The sequence below is a fragment of the Vulpes lagopus genome, chromosome X (genome assembly GCF_018345385.1).
Source record: "Vulpes lagopus strain Blue_001 chromosome X, ASM1834538v1, whole genome shotgun sequence".
NCBI classification, from domain to species: Eukaryota; Metazoa; Chordata; class Mammalia; order Carnivora; family Canidae; genus Vulpes; species Vulpes lagopus.
Genome location: NC_054848.1, coordinates 95,079,219 through 95,102,268, shown reverse-complemented (window position 1 = coordinate 95,102,268; position 23,050 = coordinate 95,079,219). Strand labels below are relative to the sequence as shown.

General features: G+C 41.2%; 1 protein-coding gene across 2 annotated transcripts in view; it reads left to right on the top strand.

The window, feature by feature from the left end:
* THOC2 (THO complex 2) overlaps positions 1 to 23,050 on the top strand; it is a 138,589-nt gene that overhangs the window by 2,717 nt on the left and 112,822 nt on the right. Inside the window, exon 2 of one of the 2 annotated variants that reach the window (XM_041740690.1) lies at positions 5,431 to 5,555. The gene's annotated coding sequence lies outside the window, so the exon portion shown is untranslated. Of the gene's footprint in view, positions 1 to 5,430; positions 5,556 to 19,572; positions 19,835 to 23,050 lie in introns of those variants that run through there. The other variant, XM_041740689.1, reaches the window with a different exon arrangement.

The following is a 23,050-nucleotide window of genomic DNA, read 5'->3' as shown; positions in this document are numbered from 1 at the left end:
GCAGCCCTGGTGGCCCAGTGGTTTAGTGCCACCTTCAGCCCGGGGCGTGATCCTGGAGACCCGGGATCAAGTCCCGCGTCGGGCTCCCTGCATGGAGCCTGCTTTTCCCTCTGCCTGTCTCTCTGCCTCTCTCTCTCTTTGTGCCTCTCATGAATAAATAAAATAAAATCTTAAAAAAATTATATTTGTAGAAAGCTTACTAGATTCTAGTTTTACAAAAACTACCAGAAGTAATATAAGTTTTTGGTGAGATGGTTAACTATATGAAAATAGGCAAAAACCAATAATACTTTTTTTTCCAAAAATACTTCTTAATATTATCAATAACCAGCTAGAAATAGTAGTGGGAAAGAATTCCATTCACAATACTGACAAAAATTTAAGATACTTAGGAATGAGGGGCTCCTGGCTGGCTCAGTAAGGGGAGTGTGCAACTCTTGATCTCAGGGCTCTGAGTTTGAGCCCCACATTGGAGATAGAGATTACTTAAATAAATAAAACTTAAAAAAAATACTTAGGAATGAGTGGAAGAGGAAATATACAGAATGTATATGAAGAACATTATAGCTTCTTACTGAAGACCATAATATAAGATCTGAAGGGGGTTGCCTGGCTGGCTCAGTTGATGGAACCTACAACTCTTGATCTCAGAGTCGTGAGTTTGAGTTCCACACTGGGTGGAGAGATTACTTAAAAGAAAAGATCTGAAGATATAGAAAGACATAATACAATACGAACAGTAATCTTCCCCAAATGACAAATATAGTGCAATTCAAAATTCAAATATGACGCTTATAAAAGTCTCATTATTTAATTAATCAAAAAATTAATATTTTATTTATTCTTTTAAATGAGTTAAATATTCATATTGTTCAAGATCAAAAGTTACCAAGAAGCATGCAGCTCTCGTCACCCCTCCCACAGCCACTTATCTTCTGCATAGATAATTTAGGTCATAAGTTTCTCCCATATACTTTCAGAGATATTTGATTCTTTTTTTTTTAAGATTTTTTTTTTTTTATTTATGATAGTCACGGAGAGAGAGAGAGAGAGAGAGACAGAGACACAGGCAGAGGGAGAAGCAGGCTCCATGCACCGGGAGCCCGACGTGGGATTCGATCCCGGGTCTCCAGGATCGCGCCCTGGGCCAAAGGCAGGCACCAAACCACTGCGCCACCCAGGGATCCCTTTTTTTAAGATTTTATTTATTTATTCATGAGAGACACAGAGAGAAAGAGAGAGAGAGAGAGAGACACAGGCAGAGGGAAAAGCAGGCTCCTTGCAGGGAGCCCAATGTGGGACTCGATCCCAGGACTCCAGGATCACATCCTGGGCCAAAGGCAGGTGCTAAACCACTGAGCCACCCAGGGATCCCCTATATTTGAATCATTTTTTAACACAGTATTCACATTGTTCTTCATATTACTTTCCCTTTTTTATTTTTTTTAAAGATTTTATTTATTCATGAGAGACAGTGAGAGAGAGGCTGAGACAGAGGCAGAGGGAGAAGCAGGCTCCATGCAGGGAGCCCGATGCAGGACTCGATCCCAGGACCCCGGGATCAAGACCTGAGCCAAAGGCAGACACTCAACCAAAGGCAGACACTCAACCACCCAGGTGTCCCCATATTGCTTTGTCTTACCAATGTAACTCTGAGATGTTCCTGAAGAGCTTGCTTCTTGTTCCTGAAGAGCTTGCTTCTTGTTCCTTTGTGCATATAGAATTTCATTTTAGGGATTTACCAGTGTTTAACGAGTTCTCTGTTGATGGACTTTAATATTTAAAATACCTCACAGATCTCCTTCTATAATAAACAGTCTTTCAATGAATAGCATCATATATACAATATGTATATTCCCAACTATACATATATATATATGGGAATATACATATATAGCATAGGATTTCTAGTGCTTCTGTAGAGCACATAAGATTTCTGAGTCAAGCAGCATGTATATTTTAAATGCTTGTATAAGGTGCCAAAACTGCTCTCCATGTAAGTTGTATCAATTTATATTTCTACCAACAATGTATGAAAGTGGGTGTTTCCCTGCATTCTCACAAAAATAGCATTATATTAGACTTTTTGGTCTTTGTTTATCTGTGAACTGTGGTTTCATTTTATGTTTTCCTATTTATGATAAAGTTTGAGCATGTTTACTTTTTTTTTTCTTCAAGGCGTATTTATTTCTGCGAGTTGAGCACACGTCTTGTCCCTCGCAGTTCCACAGTGCCTGCGGACTTAGTTTCTTTTCTTTTCTTTTCTTTTCTTTTCTTTTCTTTTCTTTTCTTTTCTTTTCTTTTCTTTTCTTTTCTTTTCTTTTCTTTTTTTTATAAATTTATTTTTTATTGGTGTTCAATTTGCCAACATATAGAATAACACCCAGTGCTCATCCCATCAAGTGCCCCCCTCAGTACCTGTCACCTAGTCACCCCCACCCCCCGCCCACCTCCCCTTCCACCACCCCTAGTTCGTTTCCAAGAGTTAGGAGTCTCTCATGTTCTGTCTCCTTCCCTGATATTTTCACTCATTTTTCTCCTTTCCCCTTTATTCCCTTTCACTATTTTTTATATTCCCCAAATGAATGAGACCATATAATGTTTGTCCTTCTCCGATTGAACATGTTTTCATATGTCAAAGAGCCATTTATATTTATGTTTTGTGAACTGTATGCTCATATTGTTTGCCATTATTCTACTGGGTTGTCACTCATTTTATTGTTGATTTTATTGTGACTCTTTACATGTTACAGAAATTGATCCTTTGTGAGATTAGCTGCAAGTATATTTTACCAGATATAAAAGGTACCATAAAATCACCATAATCAAAACATATTGATTGTTGTATGATACCTATCCAGGAATAAACATTTGGTCAACGAAATATAATTGTCCAGAACCAAAATCCAACTATGCATTGTAAAGTAATAGATAACAAAAGCAGCACTTTAATCCAATTGTTTGATAAACTGATGTTGGCACAATTGGCTATCCCACATGAAAGAAAACAGCCATGCCCCTACATCATACCACATCAAAAGTATAACTTAGATGAATGAACAATTTTTAATGAAATTATTTTAAGACAATTTTAGACTTACAGAAAAATAGCAAAGATAGTATGGAGTTTCCATAAATCTCACACCCAGTTTCTCTTATTAACATCTTACATTAATATAGACGGTACATTTGTCATAATTTGTTCACCATACAGCAATATTGATTCATTTTTATCAACTAAGCTCTATACTTTATTTAGGTTTCCTGAGTTTTACCCTAATGTCCTTTTTCTATTCCAGGATCCCATCCAGGATACTACATTACATTTAGCAGTCATATTTCACTGGGTTCTTTTTGACTGTGACAGTTTCTTAGACTTTCCTTGGTTTCCATTACCTTGACCGCTTTGAGGAATACTCGTTAGGTATTTCGCAGTATGTTCCTCAGTTGAAGTTTGTTTTCTCAATATTAGACTAGTGTTACGGGTTTTGAATATCACCATGGAGGTAACATGCTATGTCATCACATATTAGCAAAGAGGACATATTATCAAAATAGCATCTTTGTTCTTATTAACCTTGATCACCTGTTGAGGTAGCGTTTGTCAGTTTTGTCCACTGGAAAATTGCTCCCCCCATCACCTATACTGTACTCTTTGGAGGGATGCCATCATGCACAGTCTGCACTTTTTAAAATAAGTTTTTAAAATGATTTTATTTATTTATTTGAGAGAGACAGAGATAGCGACAGAGAGCACAAGCAGGGAGGAGAGGGGGAGGAGAGGGAGAAGCAGGTTCCCCACTGAGTGGGACTTGAGACCATGACCCTAGCAGACACTTAACTGACTGGGCCACCCAAGTGTCCCACATAGTCCACATAAGTAGTGGGGGGTTATGACATACCTCCTTGAGGGCAGAGTGTTTACATAAACTTATTTGGAATTCTTCTGAGTGGGAGATTTTTCTCTTTTCCCTATGTCTTTATATAATCGTTTATTTATAAGAGTATGAATCTGTGAATATGTATTTTATACTTTAATCTAACACTACTTTTTTGTTGTTACTTAAGTTGTTCCAGCTTGGGTTATCAGGAGCTCTTTCAGTTTGACTCCTGTGTCCCTTTGACATACCTCCATCATTGTGGGCTTGTTTTTAAGATTTTATTTATTTAGAGCAAGCAGAGGGAGGGGATAAAGGGAAAGGGAGACAGAATCTCAAGCAGACTTCCTACGAGCACGAGCCCATCTTGGGGCTCGATCTCACAACCCTGAGATCGTGACCTGAGCTGAAAGTGAGAGTCGGATGCTTAACCGACTGTGCCACAGTTGCCCCAGAAGGCAGATTTTTGTCAGTGAAAATACACATACCCGCATAACTTTTGATTAGCAATCCTTAATTTCAGAGTCTATCCTATATAAATAGAAGTACTGGTTCCTTAGGCTGTATGTCTAAGAATGCTTATGGCAGGGCAGCATTGTTTGTGGAGGCAAGTCTGGAAACTACCTAAATGTTTAGCTGTAGGAGGATGGATATGGATATCCATATTATGGAATTTGACACAGCTATTAAGATATGAATTAGATATATAATTTATTGGCCTAAAGAATTTCCATAAAGCCTTATAAAATGAAAAAAGTTTATTGCAGAACAGTGCATATGGTATGAGTTTTTGGGAGGTAACAACCAACAACAATGGCAACAAAAACCTTCCATATGTGTATTTTTCAGTATGAACAAAGGCCAGAGAGGAGGTGTGTTAGGTTGGGTTTTCCCACCGTGAGTCACTGAGGTAAGGCTTTGAGTATAAGTAGTCTACTTGGGAGGTGATAAGCATCGGTAGGGAAATAAAAAAGCGAGGCAGGGAAGGAAGGAAACCAATGCAAATTGCATTAGTGAGCAGGTATGGCTCTGGGAAGTTAGGTCTCAGTCCTCATGGGGTGACTGTGGAATACACCTCAAAGTTGTCTCACCTGGGCAGGAGGTAAGGAAGCTGGCACTATTCCCTGCCAGTCCCATCAGGGTATGGCATTGCTTCTTATTTTCGCTGGCTTCGGGGAGTTTCCACTTAGCCATTTCTATCATGATGGCTTTTGCCTGTTATGTGAGGGAACAATTTGAGAGTTCTTCTAACTGCTGAATATGTCTCTTCCAAGAATATAGTCAGGGACCAGAGAAATTTCTCTGGTGTGGATCCATTGGATTCACTGTAAGACTTGGGCTAGGACTCCATTTCTTACTGAACCTCCACACATCCCACTCTAACAGAGGGCCCTATGACAGTGCTTTAGGTTCTCTGACATCACCTCCACAAAATATGGGTATCGGGTATTCCTTTTCCCTCTGCTTCACAGTCACACTGATAAATGGGCTAGGTCCTGCTAAGGCAGACTTGCTGGAATCATAACTGTGTATATTTGCTGTTGCTTTGCAGAATCCTTCCTCATGGGGACTTGGCCTCTCTTCATTTGATCAGTTCTGGGTCTGAGAACCTGCTCAGGGGTGGAAATCAGAAAAAGGAAAATGATTTTTCCACTGTGGCAACTGACAGGCTACTGAGTAAGTATTCTTGATTTGATCTTCATTTTTTTTAGTTTTATAAGCAATACTCTTGCTGGTTTCTGTTATGAGCTCAATTATGTCCCCTCCTCCCAACATTCATATGTTGAAGTCCTACTCTCAGTATCTTACAGTGTGATGTATGTAGAGATAGGGCTTTTAAAGAAGTAATTAAGGCAGAATGAGTAGGTCTTAATCCAATATGACTGGTGTCCTTATAAGAAGAATAAATTAGGACACAGACAACACACAGACTGAGGGGCAACAGGGAGAAGGCAGCCATCTTCAAGCCAAGGAGAGAGGCCTCAGAAGAAACTGACTCTGCCAACAATTTGGTTTGGGACTTCTAGTTTTGAGAGCTGTGAGGAAATAAACTCCACTTCATTTACTATATAGGCTTTGTTGTTTCCAAGTTTCAAGGAGCCATTCCAGCAGCATACTAGGACTGACTCCAGGTATCCCTGCCAAGATGTGAAATCCTGAGTCATGGGAGAGTGTTCCAATATCAAAAACTCTTCCGTATCCAGTTTTATATTCTTCCCTGGTCCAGTACCCCCAAAATCCATTCCCAGGTTTATTCTCTCAATTCCATCAAGTATATATTTACCAAGTCCTACAACTATTCAGTGAATAATCTCTTTTATCTTCTGCTAGAAATGGTATTTCTCTGCTTGGGCCATACTAAGAATTGTCCCTAAAACAAATATGCTGAGGCAGGGGCAGATCTTAAGAAAGATGAGCATCATCCTCCTTGTAACTCTACCACTCTCACAATCAAATCTGGGCCTGATTTTTAGCCTAGACTGCCCCTTTCTGGAAGAGATGAAAAAAGATAAAAGTTCACGTGAAGGCCTTCTACTTCCATTCTGTTCCTTGACTTAATAACTGGTTGACGGGATCCCTGGGTGGCGCAGCGGTTTGGCGCCTGCCTTTGGCCCGGGGCGCGATCCTGGAGACCCGGGATCGAATCCCACGTCGTGCTCCCGGTGCATGGAGCCTGCTTCTCCCTCTGCCTATGTCTCTGCTTCTCTCTCTCTCACTGTGTGCCTATCATAAATTAAATAAAATTAAAAAAAAAATAACTGGTTGACCACATCTGTCATTTGCTTTCTTTTTTAAAAAAAATTTATTTATTTTTTTATTCACGAGAGATAGAGAGAGAGGCAGAGACGTAGGTAAAGGGAGAAGCAGGCTCCCTGCAGGGAGCCCGATGTGGGACTCAATCCCAGGAACTCAGGGTCATGACCTGAACCAAAGGCAGATACTGAACCACTGAGCCACCCAAGCGTCCCTGTCATTTGCTTTCTTTAGGATTTTTATGATCATTGAGACAGGTCATGTCTTGTTGGACAAGAGCAAACCAATTCCCTGATTCTCAGTTTTCATCTTTCAAGCGCTAGAGCTATTGGATGAATCCGTGCATTTTCTTCCATTTTTATCCTATCCCAATCCAGCATAGGTAAGAGTCTCTCAATTGTAATTCTACAGCATGCCAGGGATTGCCACCACACTTTACTTACCAGTAGTAATGAGGTCTTTGTGTTCATGTGTTATATGAGTAATCCAATTCCAGAACCCCATACTGAAGGTCTACTTCAAAAGACCACTTCTGGTATCAAATTTCTTACTTTGGGTGAAAAAGACTTTCAGATGAGTATTTGAGACCAAGTGATTTATTTGGAAGGTAATCCCAGGAAGCCATGGAGGGGAGTGCGGAAGTGAGACAGGGAAGATCTGAAAAACAATACAACCTTTTAATGAGCAGGTTAGTGCTGTGGGCAACTGGGACTTGACTCTACTGGGACTTCAGGAAGACAAAATATGCCTTGGGTTTTCCTTTTTTTTTATTTTTTTATTTATGATAGTCACAGAGAGAGAGAGAGAGGCAGAGACACAGGCAGAGGGAGAAGCAGGCTCCATGCACCGGGAGCCCGACGTGGGATTCAATCCCGGGTCTCCAGGATCGCGCCCTGGGCCAAAGGCAGGCGCCAAACCGCTGCGCCACCCAGGGATCCCTGCCTTGGGTTTTCCATCCAGGAAACAAGGAAGCTGGCACATTTTTCTTATATTCATTTTCATCACTGATAGGTTTGCTCCTTTGGACCTTAACTCCCTGCCACACTGCTGGCTAAGCACAATCCTGAGCCAGAAAGTCCTCAGGCAGAGTCACAGGTGCCTGCAGTAAGAAGTCATTGAAACAGAAACGAGTGCCTAGGGAATATTGGGAGGGGCATCAAGCACAGGATGTTAACCTTTTCTTTTATATACACTCGTGTCCTTTTTCTAGTTGAGGCGAGCATGTGCCCTGTGTACTGGCTGCCAAGGGGCAGGAAGATGAAAGATTTCCTCCTTTAGACTTTGAAGTGGGCAGTGTAGTCCACGAATGCTGTGCACACTGGGGATTTCCCCCCAAATAGGAAGGGAATTGGATGTTGGACATAAAAAAATTCCACTGTGCGCATATTTCATGATATTCCCTCATTGCCGTTTATACCCACTTGTCACTGAGAGATGTTTTTGTCTGCATGTAACTGAATAACTACAAGAGCTGAAAAGTATGGGTCTATAGGGTTTTTTTTTTTTTCCCCGCTCACAGAGGGGAACTAGAAGACTAGATGTCAGGGGCTGCTGGCATTTCTTTAGCAGCTCAACAATATCAGGGCTGATGGCTCCGCAGTTGTCTTGGCCTTTCCCTCAGGGTCACTGGATGACTTCTATGGCTGCACATTCAAGGCAAGAATAAGGAAGAAGAGGAAGGGACGATACTTTTATCAGGATAGCAAAAGTTTTCCCAAGTAATCCATGCATGAGTTTCCTATGCCTGCTCTAACAAAGCTCTGTAAATGTAGTGGCTTAAAGCAACACAAGCTTATCATCTTATAGTTCTGGATGTTAGAAGTCTGAAATGGGTATTGCTAGGCTAAAATCACAGTTTTGGTAGGGTTGCCTTCCTTCTGGGGTCTCTAAGGGAATGTCGATTTCCTTACCTTTTCCAGCTTCCAGAGGGTGCCTGTATTCCTTGACTGGTGCCCACCCTTCCATCTTCATAGCCAGCAATCACATTGCTGTGACTTCTGCTTTTTGTCATCACATCTTCTCTGACTTTTTGGCCCTCCGTCTGCCACATTTAAGGATCCTTGTGATTACACTGAGTCTACCTGGATAATCCAGGCTACATTCTCTCTTCTTTTTTTTGTTTCATATTTTTTATTTAAACTTTAGTTAACATATAGTCTAATATTGGTTTCAGGAGTAGAATTTAGTGATTCATCATTTCCTTATAACACCCAGTGCTTACATTCCCTCTTCTAAGGTTAACTGATTAGTAAGCTTAATTCCATCTGCAAACTTAATTCTTTGCCATGTAACCTAACATATGCACAAGTTCTGAGGATTAGGATATGACTGAGGAGGGCAGCCCCGGTGGCGCAGCGGTTTAGCTCTGCCTGCAGCCTGGGGTGTGATCCTGGAGACCTGGGATTGAGTCCCATGTCAGGCTTCCTGTATGGGGCCTGCTTCTCTCTCTGCTCCCCCTCTGTGTCTCTATGAATAAAAAAAGTCTTTTTTTTTTTTTTAAAGGATATGACTGAGGGGACAGTGATCTGTCTACCACGACCCACTTTTGTCTCATTGGCCAGAATTCTAGCTGGAAGGAGGCTTGAGAGTGAAAGTTGGGTAAGCTGAACAACAGCCATACCTTGCTAGCACTTCTCAAAGTTTGTAATTACGTATTTCTTGTGTGATTTTCTCCCCCTAGTAGATCCTGTATTCCATGAGAGCAAGAACCCATGTCCATTTTGCTGAACGTTGTATTTTCAGCATGTAACGCGGTACCTAACATGTAGTAGCAGCTTGGTAAACTTTTAGTGTATAAAGGAATGTATGAACAAGTACACAGACACAAACACACACACACACACACACATTTGAAAAAGCATACTATAGCATTTTCTGGATCATAGCCAAGAAATGGAAGCAATCTAACTGTTCATCTATAGGAAACTCATCATACAAATAATTGATTTTTAAAAAGTAAACCCCTGGTACATGTCTACAAAGGAATATTCAGCCTTTGCAAACAATGAGATGAATCTTAAATGTAGGGACATGAAAGATTGTTCATTATTTATCACTAAGGGATTATGCAAGTTGCAGAACAGAACGTATTGTATGACCCTATTTGTGTGATAGAGAATAAACTGAAGCTTCTTGCCCTGGGGAAGGAAGAACACAAGGAACCAGAAAGAACAAAGAGTCAAATTCTTAGCCTTAAATTGTTCTGGAAACCCACACCAAGCACATTCTTGTCTCATGGTCTTTGCACTGATTGTTCTTTCTGACTCAAATACTCCTTCCTCACATATTAACATATTGATATTAATTAACATTAATGTTAACTTATTAATAGCTTGCTCTCCCCGTGACATTGTCTCTATCCAATGTCATCTTCTTAAAGAGGGCCTGACTTGACCTCCCTGTCTTAACTAGCATGCCTTGTCACTCTTTATTCCTATGATCCACTTTATTTTATATGACATTATATATGTGTTTAATTGTTTATTTTTAAAAAGATTTTATTTATTCATGAGCGACACACACACACAGAGAGAGAGAGAGAGAGAGAGAGAGAGAGAGGCAGAGACACAGGCAGAGGGAGAAGCAGGTACTATGCAGGGAGCCTGATGTGGGACTCGATCCTAGGTCTCCAGGATCAGGCCCTGGGCTGAAGGCTACGCTAAACCGCTGAGCCACCAGGGCTGCCCTTTTTAAGTGTATTTAAGTAATCTCTCCCTGCCACGTGGGGCTCGAACTCACAATCCCCAGATCAAGAGTCACATGCTCTACTGATGGAACCAGCCAGGTGCTCCTTGCTTAACTGTTTATTATATCACTTCTTCACTAGAATGTAAATACCATGGGCCAGAGATCTAGGTGATTCTGTTGCAGGTTGCTGAAGCACCGCAGTTTAGGAATCACTTCTAACTCTTAGGGCAGCAGTTCTCAAAGTGCAGTCTCCAGACCAGCAACATCAGCATCACCTGGGAATTTGTTAGAAAGGCAAATTCTCCAGCCTCACCCCAGACCTACTGAGTCAAAACCTCTGGGAGTAGGGCCCAGCAGTCTTTTGTTAACAAGCCTTCCAGTTGATTCTGATGCTCACTCAAGTCTGAGAACCACTGACTTTACTTTTTCTTTTTTAGGCAGCATTCCTTGGCTCTTTACTCAGGGATCTTTTCCAGGTAGAAGGAGGTTAACTCTCTTCCCTATTCTTTCCTTTGCATGCTCCTAAGAAGATTCTGAATAAGATAGAAATGTTGAGATTCTGTGTTTAACTTACCTTAATGTAACTTAAATTTTTCTTGAACTTTACTGCCTAGAAAAGGGTCTGACAGTAAGCATTTTTGGCTTTGTGGGCCACACAGTCTAATGCAACTACACAACTCTGCCACTGTAGTGGGAAAGCAGCCAGAGACAATATGTAAATGAATGAGCATGGCTGTGTGCCAATAAAACTTCATAAATGGACACTGAAATTTGAATTGTCAGCAATCTGGTGGCATAATGTGTATATAATATGATGTTATTCTGCATTTCTTTGATTACATTCATTTGGCCTTTTCTGTGAAATACTTGCCCATTTCTTTTGCTCCCTTTCTTATTTGCTAAATGGAGCTCATTCCGGTGGGCAGTACCCTTGGGCATTCCTTTTGTATGGAGGAAGATGAAGCCTGATATAAGGACAGTAGATCCTGAAAAGTGGCTAGTATATTGCCTCATTGGAGGCATGAAAGGAACAACACTGCCATACCAGTGGCAAGGCTGTCTGGGAAAGAGGTATGTATATGGGCCACTGGGGCTGGCTCCAAGTGTGCATATTTTTGTCTCATTAATATTCACCAAAAAGCATCCACTGCAGAGTAGATTCAAAACCAACCAGGTATATAAGCCAAACTTTCTCCTTGGCCACCACAATACTTGTGCAGTGGGCCCCAAATAGGTTGTTATGCTGACAGGCAGAGAGGGAGGCAATGAGTGGGCCTAGCAGCGTGGGCTTCACCTCTCCAAGCCTGGTTTAGCTACTGCCACTGCTGAGTGCCTAAGAAGCCAACAGCAGAGACCAATGGTGAGTCCTTTATTCAGTGGATGGCTAAAGGGACACTAGCCAACCACCTTATGGTCTTAATTCCATTAGACCCTTTCTACCTTGGAAGGGATGGCGAGTTGTCTTTGATGGAATCGACATATACTTTGGATTTGGGTTTGTTTTGCCTGCCTGTACTGCCTCTGCCCAGTGCCGCCTCCTCCTCATTTGCTTCACAGGTTTTTCTCTCCAGTAAATGCTTTGCATCCAAACTCAATTTCAGCTTTGGCTTCCTAAAGAATGCATTCTGTGACAACCTCTTTTCTAGGGGGAAATGAGACACTTGTAATGCGTGGTATGCGCTGAATGATGATTACTCAAATTATCAGCGATGGCGGCTTGAAATGGAATACAAGTGGAGGGCAAAGCTTTGGGAAATCAAGTGGCTAGAGCACTTATCCCTATGGTGACAGTGATGATTGCAAAGGATGTGGCTAGGGCTAACTGCTTCTGATGACCGTAGAGAGCTTATACAGAAAAGAGGACAAATGGAAAGCCTTGAATGCACAACACAGATCAGAGTGGAAAATCAAAGAGCCTCACTGTCACCATTTAAGTAGTTTTTATTCTCCTGGAACTGGAGGACAGATATGCCTGGCAATCATGCTCAGGGACTGATCATAAACTTTGCAAAGGTGCAGCACTGATTAAAGGTACGGCCTTGTTGGAGCTCTTAGGTTAACTGACAGGCTCTCCTGGGGAAATAATAGAACCCTGACACATTGGGTGGAAATATTTGGATATAAACAGATGAAGCTGAGAAAAATTTAACCTTCATGTTCCCCGGAACCTTCCTTGCCAGTAGAAGGAGTCATACATCTTTTGTCTAATGGTACCAGCCTTCCTCTGCATAAAAACCTTTTGATGACTTTCATGGGGGTGTTTGCCTCACAAGAAATACTGATTCTCCTCAGGACCAAACCCCACAACAGTTCATTGTCTCCACTCCCATAAGTGTTATTGGATTTCAGTAGAGCCTATATGTTCTAATGCCCAAGGAGAAGGGCATGTTGAAGTGGATCTATGATGTGCAATCTGCTCAGTGCCTGCCTCTAACTCTACTTGTAGAAAGACTGCAGTAGGGTTTCCTGGGCTGTGGGATTTTCAGTTTTATTTTTTTTTTTTTTTTTTTTTTTTTTTATTTTTTTTTTTTTTTGGATTTTCAGTTTTAAAACTGTGACAGTCCCAGGAAAATCTGGACCAGTTGGTCACCCTGCTGGGAGGACACTCTTCACTAAAGCATTAAGAAATATATTGCTGAGAGGAGCACCAGTATGACTGAAAATCTCCACCGAATAGTCTCTGTAGGCCACAAATGATAGTGGGAGATGCTTCAGTGGAATTGGACACCCTGATTTCAATAGGATAATGGAGCCCTAAAAGGTAGAGTCCAGGTGATGGTGCCTAGCTGTCATAATTGATGTGGGTGCAATTGACATAAAGCACAAGGATAGAGTGTTTTGACTTCCATCTGTTGCAGAGGATGATTATGGAATTTCCTAGAAGTGAAATAGATGTGATACAGAGAAGCAGAAAAATTCTAGGTCAAGTGGGCAAAAATTTTGCAGGCTCTTGAACTCTTACTCTATTCCCAGATCTACTAGGCCAGTTCCCAGATCTGGAGCTCTGTGATTTTTTTTTTTTTTGGAGCTCTTTGGTTAAGGGGGAGGGCAGATCTCTTTGAGAAAGGACCTTACCACAATGCTATTACAGATGGATACTGAAAATCTTTTTCCAAGTCTTCCTTCCTCACACTGAGACCTGTGGTCATTTACTAGGAGGCCATGACCAGGGTAAAGAAAATATCTGGAAACTTTTGAGGGTTATAACATTCCAGCTATGAATTGATGCTAATTATTGGATAGTGTGCCACTGTGGTTCATATCCAGGGTGGGGACTTAGGGAGTCAGGTGATAAATTAGGTCTTGGTCTGAGTTCATTTCAGTGGGAACTTGGACCCATCTTGGCATACTCACCACACGTTATTTTTCTGACTTAATGATCCACGGAGGGAGGGTTCTTATTATAGGGAAAGGTCAAGTAGTTTCACCTGGAACTGCAACCCTTTCCCTTTCACCTCTACTGCCAAGAAAGTAAACCAAAGCAACACCAAATTCCTGGGGAAGTTGAAGAGATAAGAGCCACCACCAAAGACTTGAACAATGGAATTGTGATGACTCCAACCACATGCCCCATTTGGCCTGTAGGAAAAGGCATTTAAGTTTTGGGGAATGCTTTTGAATTATTGTTAATTTAATCAGGCTGTGACACCAGTCACAACTCTGTCTCTTAATGTGGTATCTTTTTTTTTTTTTAATTTTTATTTATTTATGATAGTCACAGAGAGAGAGAGAGAGAGGCAGAGACACAGGCAGAGGGAGAAGCAGGCTCCATGCACCGGGAGCCCGATGTGGGATTCGATCCCGGGTCTCCAGGATCGCGCCCTGGGCCAAAGGCAGGCGCCAAACCGCTGCGCCACCCAGGGATCCCTTAATGTGGTATCTTTACTGGAGCAAATGAACCCAGCCTCTGGCACCTATTGACCTAACAACTATCATCAGCAGAGATAATCAGAAATAGTTTGCACTCGCTTTCTTACCTTAGGGCTATCTCAAACTATGCCATTTTCTGTCATAATCTACCAGAAGGAACTTCTCTTTTTACTCTATAGATATAATGCTGGTCCATGACATTGATAGCATTATGCTAATGAGTCTAAGGGGCAGGAAGAATCAAGTATTTTAGATGCCTTATGACCAGAGGATAGGAGATAAGCCTTGTGAAAGTTCAGGAGCCTGCTACATGGATGACATTTCTAGGGGTCCAGTGGTATAGGAGAATGTCAGAATATCTCTTCTGAAGTAAGAGATAAGTTGTTTTTCCTTGTACTGCCCACCACAAAGAAAGAAACCAATACTTGGACCTCTCTGGATTTAGGAGGCAACATATACCGTATTTGGATATGCTGCTCTAACCCATTTACTGAGTAATCTCTGAGGCTGCCAGTTTTGAGTCGGATCTGAAGCAAGAAAAGTCTCAGCAACAAATACGAGTCTGTGGTGCATGTTCTATGAAGCCTCGTAGTGCAGACTCTTAGGGTGCTGAAGTAAGGCCATACTTTCCTTTTTTAATAATTTTTTAAAATTTTTATTTATTTATGATAGTCACACAGAGAGAGAAAGAGGCAGAGACACAGGCAGGGGGAGAAGCAGGCTCCATGCACCGGGAGCCTGATGTGGGATTTGATCCCGGGTCTCCAGGATCGCGCCCTGGGCCAAAGGCAGGCGCCAAACCGCTGCACCACCCAGGGATCCCAGGCCATACTTTCCTTAACTGACAGTTATTCTCCATTTGAAAGGCAATGGCTACCAGGCCCTGATAGTGATTGAATTCTGACCATGAGACACCAAGAGACTATGTGACTTGAACTGGCCATTAGGAAATGGGTATTATTTAATTCACTCAATTATCAAATGGCCATGTGCAGCAGCATTCCATTGTTAAATCGACACTGTATATGAAATCAGATCTGAGAAAGTTGGGAAGGTAAAAGTGAATGAGGAAATGACTCAGACTCACATGGTACTTGGTCCTATTACATCACTGCCTCTCCATCAGCCCCTACATATGACCTCAAGGAGAGTTCTCTATAATCATTGAACAGAACAAGAAAATGTATTCCTATGGCTTTATAGATGGATCTGCATGGTAGGCTGGCACCTGGCAGAAGTAGGTCACAGGTGGCTGACAGCTCCACTCAGGGATGGCCCTTAAAGACAGAAGGAAAGGAAAATCCTACCAAGTAGTATATCTAATTATTTACTTTGGTGGATGGACAAATGGCCTAATACACTGATGTAGACTGATTCAGGGACAGAGGCTAACATGTTGGCTGGACAGAGAAGAATGTGGAAAGAACAAGATAGGAATTTGGTGATAAGGGGACCTGGGAAAAAGGTATATGTATAGGCCTCCTAGAATGGGCCAGAAGTGTGAAGATATTTGTGTTCCATACAATTGCATCTAGAGGACATCCACCATGGAAGAGGCTCTCAGTAATCAGGTGGATAAGATAACCTATTCTGTTGGTGTCAGCCTCTTCAGCTACCCTAGTGCTTGCTCAGTAGACCCATATACAAAATAGTTGTGCCAGCTGGGATGAGGTATATATACGGGGTCTTCTCTCACTGAAGCTGATCTGTCTGCTACCACTTTGAATTGGCAACCTGCTTATCAGCAGAGACCAAATGCTGAGGCACCAATATGGTACCATTCCTTGGGGGGACCAGATAGTCATCTGGTGGCAGATTGGTTACACTGAACCCCTTCATCACGGAGGAGGCACTGACTGTCTTCACAGGAATAGATACATATTCTGAATACGGATTTGATTTTCATGCTTGCAAAGCTTCTGCCAGCACTACCATGTGGACTCACAGAATGCCTGATTCATCACCATGGTATCCTACTCAACATTGCTTTCAACAAAGGAACTCAGTTTAGCGTGAAGTAAGTGTGGCGATGGGCTTGTTCCCATGGAATTCTTTGGTCTTAGCACATGTCTCATCACCTAGAAGCAACTGGCTTGATAGAATGGTGAAATTTCCTGCCAAAGGCTCAATTATGGCACCATAACCTGCAAATTTGGGGTACTGTCCTACAGAACCTAGTATATACTTTAAACCAAGGGCTAATATATCATATCATCTCCCTTGTTGTCAGAATGTGTGGGTCCAGGATTTGAGAGGTAGAGGTGGGATTGACCCTTCTCCCTCAAGAAATGTTTGCTTCCCATCCCTACATCTTGGACTCAGTGGATTAAGAGGTTCTAATGCCCAAGGGAGAAATGCTTCCACCAGGGAACATGTCAGGATCCTGTTTTGGGAACTGACATTGCCCTCTGGCCATTTTGTGTTCTCCATGCTGTTTAACAGGCAGGCAAGGGGTCACTGTACAGACCAGGGTGGTCTATCCTGATTACCAAAGGCAGATTAGGTTGCTCCTACACAATGGAGGCAAGGAGAACTATCTCTAGAACTCAGGGGCCTCACTGAGGTGCCTCCTATCACTCTCTTGTTCAATAGTACTGGTCAGTGAAAACTGGTAACCCAGTCAAGGTAAGATTATAAGGATTCACATCCATGAGGATGAAGGTTTATGTCACTCCACCAGGGAACATATCCTGTCCTACTGAGATGCTGACAGAGGGCAAGGGAAGCATGGAGTGGGTGGCAGAAAAATTGAAGCTATGATTATCAACATTGGGCCTGCTTGAAGGCAAGAAGGAGGGACTGTAGCAACTATGTTTTTAAAAAAATTAAAATATTTATTTGAAAGTGGGGGGGTTTGAGGGGGCAGAGAGGGCACACACTGGGAGAGGGGCAGGGGAAGAGGGAGAGAAAGAATCTCAAGCAATCTCTACTCCCAGCATGAAGCCTAATGCAGGGCTTGATCCCACAGCCCTGATGACCTGAGCCGAAATCTAGAGTTGGACACTTAACCAGCTGAGCCACACAAGTGCCCCTATAGCAACTATGCTTTATGTTTAGAGCCCCCATTCCCTTCTACTGTATATGAAAAGCACTGGTGGTGGTGAATATTTTTAGATTTCATGTGGAATTATGAATGAATTGACATCCCCCTGCAATAATACAGTAGCTGATGGCAATTTGTACATTCTGTTGGAGGGCATGGGTTTTTCATCTGGACGAAGGGCAAGAGTGGTTTGGAGGGGCAAAAGGAACAGTCAGTGCTGGGAATTCTGTTTTCCTTTTTTTTTTTTTGTTAAAGATTTTATTTATTTATTCATGAGAGACACGCAGAGAGAGAGAGGCAGAGACATAGGCAGAGGGAGAAGCAGGCTCCATGCAGGGAGCCCAATGTGGGACTCGATCCCGGTACTCCAGGATCATGCCCTGAGCCGGACGCAGATGCTCAATCGCTGAGCCACCCAAGCGTCCCGTTTTTGTTTTTGTTTTTTTTTTTTTGTTCCCTTTCAAGATTCACTTTACATCCTTCTCCACCCTGCTCTGTTCCCTGACCCATATTAACTGCATTTGGCTTCCCCCGCCCTCCCCCCTTATGGCTTTCAGTAGCCATCAGCCAATGGGAGGTATCAGCCACAGGAGATCAGATGGTAGAAGGAGGAAAAGTCAGGACATGTATTCCCCACATTCCCTCCCTGCAGGGATGTGAGTTGGCAGTGATTCCTCTACAGAAGGCCACATTTCCTGTTGAATGTTTCTTTCCTTTTTATTTTATTTTTCCTTATTTCCTCAGTTTTTGGTAACCATTCCCTCTCCTTGCCTCTTCAGGCTTACAGATGGTAACGTCTTTCAGTGTTGCCAGCCCTGAGGTGCTTCACCATCCATTGCTGATTTCCCTTAATCTGGCCCACTCACATCGTTGTGCATGGTTCCTTCATTAAACCCTCTTTAGGAGAGCCTGGCTGGCTCAGTCCATGGAGCATGTGACTCTTGATGTTGGGATTGTAAGTTTGAGTTCCACATTGGGTGTAGAGATTCCTTAAAAATAAAATCTGAGGGGCACCTGGGTTGCTCAGTGGTTGAATGTCTGCCTTTGGCTCAGGTCGTGATCCTGGGGTCCTGGGATCAAGTCCTGCATCAGGCTCACTGCAGGAGCCTGCTTCTCCCTCTGCCTATGTCTCTGTCTCTCTCTTTCATGAATAAATAAACAAAATCTTTTGAAAAAATCTAAAAAAAACCCAACCCACCTGTCTTTAATTATCCACTTTGAGAGGTGCCTGGGTTCCTCAGCTGGTTGTGCATCTGCCTTGGGCTCAAGTCATGATCCGGGGATTGAGCCCCACGTTGGGCTCCCTACAGCCTGCTTCTCCCTCTCCCTCTGCCCCTCCCCCCTGCTCCTCTGCAAGCATGATCTCTCTCTCAAATAAGTAAATAAAATCTTTAAAAAAATAATTATCCACTTTGTGTATGTCATCTATTTCCTGTCATGAACCCAACTGATACAATTCCTAATACTTGTTTATACATACCTTCTCCCATTTTTGTTATCAGTCTTTCCACAGGTTTATCTGGGTTTTTTTTAGGTTTATCTGTTTTATTAGACTTTTCAACCAACCAATTTTTGGTTTTATTGATCTTTTGTATCGGATATTTTTTTTTATTAATATTTGTTATTTTGAAACATCCTTATTTTTGCTTTCTTTCATTTACTGTTATTGTAACTTCTTAAATTGAATGCTTAGCTTTTTAATTTCTAGCCTTCTTTAAAAATACAAAGGTTTCATGACATAAATATCTTTCTAAATACCACTTTGGTGGCAACCCATAATTTTTTATTAGTTTTCTTTTTTTTTTTTTAAATAGGCTTTATGCCCAATATGGGGCTTGAATTCATGACTCCGAGATCAAGAGTTGCTTGCTCTACCAACTGACCCATCCAGGTGCCCCTATTAGTTTTGATATATAATATTTTGATTATTGTTCTGTTCTAAGTATTTTCTAATTTTTAGTATGACTTTTTTCTTTGATGTATGATTTCAAAGTATGTTTTGAAATTTCCAAACATAAATGTTTTCTTTATCTTCTTGTTACTAATTTCTACTTTAATTGCAGTGTGGTCAGAAAATGTGAACTGTATGAAACTGATTCTTTGGAATTTGTTGACTTTTTTTTAACCTAGTATATGATTAACTTTCATAAATGTTCCATGTGCTGGACCACTACTGGATGACATATTGCTTTTGTATGAATTAGGAAAATGTGCTCTTTCTTCTAGATGGATATAGCACCATACCTGAGCACGTGGTTTGGCAAGTGGAGCATGGGATGGATTTTGACCCCCGTTTGTACCCTTGGCTAAGTGCTTTTGATCAGTGAACAGTCTGTACATGGTGGCTTGTTCATGTGTTCTTGTAAAGAATGTTTATTTTCCAGTTGCTAGGTACAGTGTTCTTTGTGTATCTACTAGAACTAGCTTGTTCATTTGATGTTCAAATTTTCTACATCTTTACTGATTTTTTTTTGTCTGCTTCATCTATGAATTTATGAGAGAGACGAATTAAAGACTCACTGTGCTGGTGGATTTGTCTATTTCTCCTTGAATTTGTGTTAATTTTTGTTTCACATAGTCAAAGCAGTTGAATACATCCAAGGTTAGTATTATATTTTTTCTGTTGAATTGAAATTTTATCAATATATTGTAACCTTCTTTATTTTTTAAAAATTATTTTTAAAATATTTATTTATTTATTTATTTATTTATTTATTTATTTATTTGACAGAGAGCGAGACAGAGTGAAAGACAGCACGAGCTGAGGGGGGCAGAGGGAGAGGGAGAAGCCGACTTTGCTGAGCAGAGAGCCTGATGTGGGGCTTGATCCTGGGATGTGGGGCTGGATCCCAGGACCCTGGGATCATGACCTGAGCCAAAGGCAGACATTTAACCAACCCAACCACCCAGGCACCCCTAAAAGATTTTATATTTAAGTAATCTCTACACCCAACATGGGGGTTGAACCTACATCCCCAATATCAAGAGTTGCATGCGCTATCAACTGAGCTAGCCAGGCACCCCTTGTAACCTTCTTTAAATCTAGTAATTATTTTTCCCTTGAAGTTTGTTTTGTGTGATATTAATTTAGCTGTAACAGCTTAAGTTTTGTTGATCATACTATTTCCTGGTGTATTTCTTTCTATCATTTTTACTCTCAAATTTACTGTGTATGTGTGTTTTGGGGCTATCTCTTAAAAATAGCTAGACTTCTTTAAATCCAGACTGATAAATCTTTACTTTTAACTGGAGCATTTGGTTCACTTACATTTTATGCAATTATTGATATATTTAAGTTTAAATCTACCATCTTCCTCTATTCTTTGTCCCACTTTTCCAAAAAGTTTTTCCTTTGCCTTTTTTGGATTGGTTGATTTTTTTTTCTCTTTCTCTCTTTAAATTTCTCCCCTCTTGGTAGTTTGGAGGAGATATAATATCCTTTTATGATAGTGGTTATTCTAGAAATTTTGATATGTATATTTAACATAATTAAGTCTTTAGTTAATAGAAATCCATTACCAATAGTCAGCATTCTAGGGCACAATTCCACAACGGATACAGTTTTTGCATTCATCCTTCGATTATTTATTTTGTCTTGTTTTGCTTGACCTTACACGACCTAAAATTAACCTATCACTTCATGCATCAGACTGTCAACATTGAACACCCAATCCTTAGCCTTCACCACAGACCTCAGTCCCTGCCTAGTCCATTGGTACCCCGGAGCCAGTGAGATCACCAGGGAACAGTACTCTCAGGGCCTGAGTGAAAAGCCAATTAGCTCTGAGGAATTCCTAAAGGAGTCATAATAACATGTAAAAATAGTTCTGCAGGCTCTGGGAGAAGGGAAAATCAAGGCTTCAAAGGACATCACTGCAGTCAGGTCATACCACATTTGTGGCATACTGAGTAGTATGCATACTGCACATAGTTCAGTGTTTGGAAGGAGAAATCACTGTGATAAAGTGGCAAGGTAAACCACAATACAGCAGAATATGGTCATTGGCTCTCAACAGGGTTATTTGCACTGAAAGAGACATTTTGCAATGTCTAGAGAGCCTTTTGTAACAACTGGTGTGTGTTGGGGGGTTATAAACTGCACACCATCCTCCCTGTCCTCTGCAAAGATCTATTTGGACTCAAATGTAAATAATGCCCACTGCTATAGGTTACACAGTAAAGTATCCATAAGCAGCAGGAGAATGTTTCTTGTATCACAAAAGCCATTCTGTAATAAAGGTTTCACATGTTTTTAAGGGAGGATGATGGTGCAATGAGGATTCACTGTGCCTTTCTGTTCATTTTTGAAGAATCCATAATAATGAAAAATGAAAAAAATCAGCGAGCATATCTTTGAACCTCCTTGAAATGGCAAAGGGTTTTTATGAACAGATTTCACTGAAACTAAACGGTGTGTATTTTCTAATTAGTGGCTTTAGGGCTTCAAAATCAGGACGTTAGGAGACTAGAAATAGCTGATGAAAAACAATCATGAACAATGTAGTATTTTCCCAGAACTTATTCTGAATACAGCCTATCCCTCTCAACATCTTTTCAATGCAAATGAACCTGATCCATTTGGTGAAAACTGCCAAATTTAGAAGATACTAGTTCTAAAGTTCATACCTTAATATATGTGTGATAAGGTTTATTTCTTTGGTTTGCCTAGGCTTTCTAAAATTTCTGCCAAACCCGTATTTTAAAAAAACTTTTATTTTGAAAAGTTGCACAAATAGAACAGAAAGTCCCTGCATGTCCTTCACTTAGACTCCTAGCATGTTAATATTTTACATTTGCTTAATCATCCTAGGTTTTCTTCTGAGACATTTTAGAGTAAGTTGCAACATAATGTCCTATTACCTCTCAGTGCTCCAGCGAGTATTTTCTTAAACAAGGACTTTCACATTAACCATAGTACAAGTATAAAAAAAAAAAAAATCAGGAAATTTACATTGGTAGAATATTGTTAATCTACAGATATTCAAATTTTGTCAATTGTCCCAATAATGCCCTTAGCAAAAGAAAAATGATCTTTTTCTGGCTGGGGATCCGTTGTCCTGTCTGTTGTTTCTACTCATCCGGAGGAGTTCCTCAATATGTCTAGATTGTCTTTAGTGACTTTGATGATTTTGAAGAGTGCAAGCCAGTAATTTTGTAGACTGTCCCTCTATGGGTTTGTTTGATGTTCCCTCACGATTGAATTCAGGTTCTGCGAATTTCCGTGTCATGAATGCTACAAAATTGGTTAGTGCTTTTCTTATCACCTTATCAGGAGGCAAATGATGCTCATTCCCGGGCGTGCTGATTTTTCATCATAATTGGGACGGTGTCCGCCATATTTTCCCACCATAGTTCCTATTTCGCCTTTGAAATAGTATTTGTCAGGAGATACTTTGAGACTCTGTAATGTAAACAAGTTGTTTCTTATGGTAATTGCGCCCCCTAGTTTTGTCTAAGGTTACGGAGACAGAGGCTGATTACAGTAGGGTGGCAGCGCTGATGGCGGCAAGTGTTTCCAGGGGTCAGTTTCTGCTTGTATCCCTTGTATTAGCATGTCTAGCACATAGTAAATGGCTGCTTATTTTCTGATGAATTTCTTTGATCTCAGCAGTTAGTAGCGTGTATTGTAAATTGATCTTATGTTAGTTTTTCCCACAGACTGTGAGCTCCTTGAGGGTAGGCACAATGACTTAGTGCTTCTCTGTCCCCAGTGTCTAGCACACACTAGGTGCTTGAAAAATACATGTTTGAATTAGTGGCCTGGAGTAGATACTACCGAAGAGGACAAGGGCTATGTGTCGGTCTGGGGATGGCATTC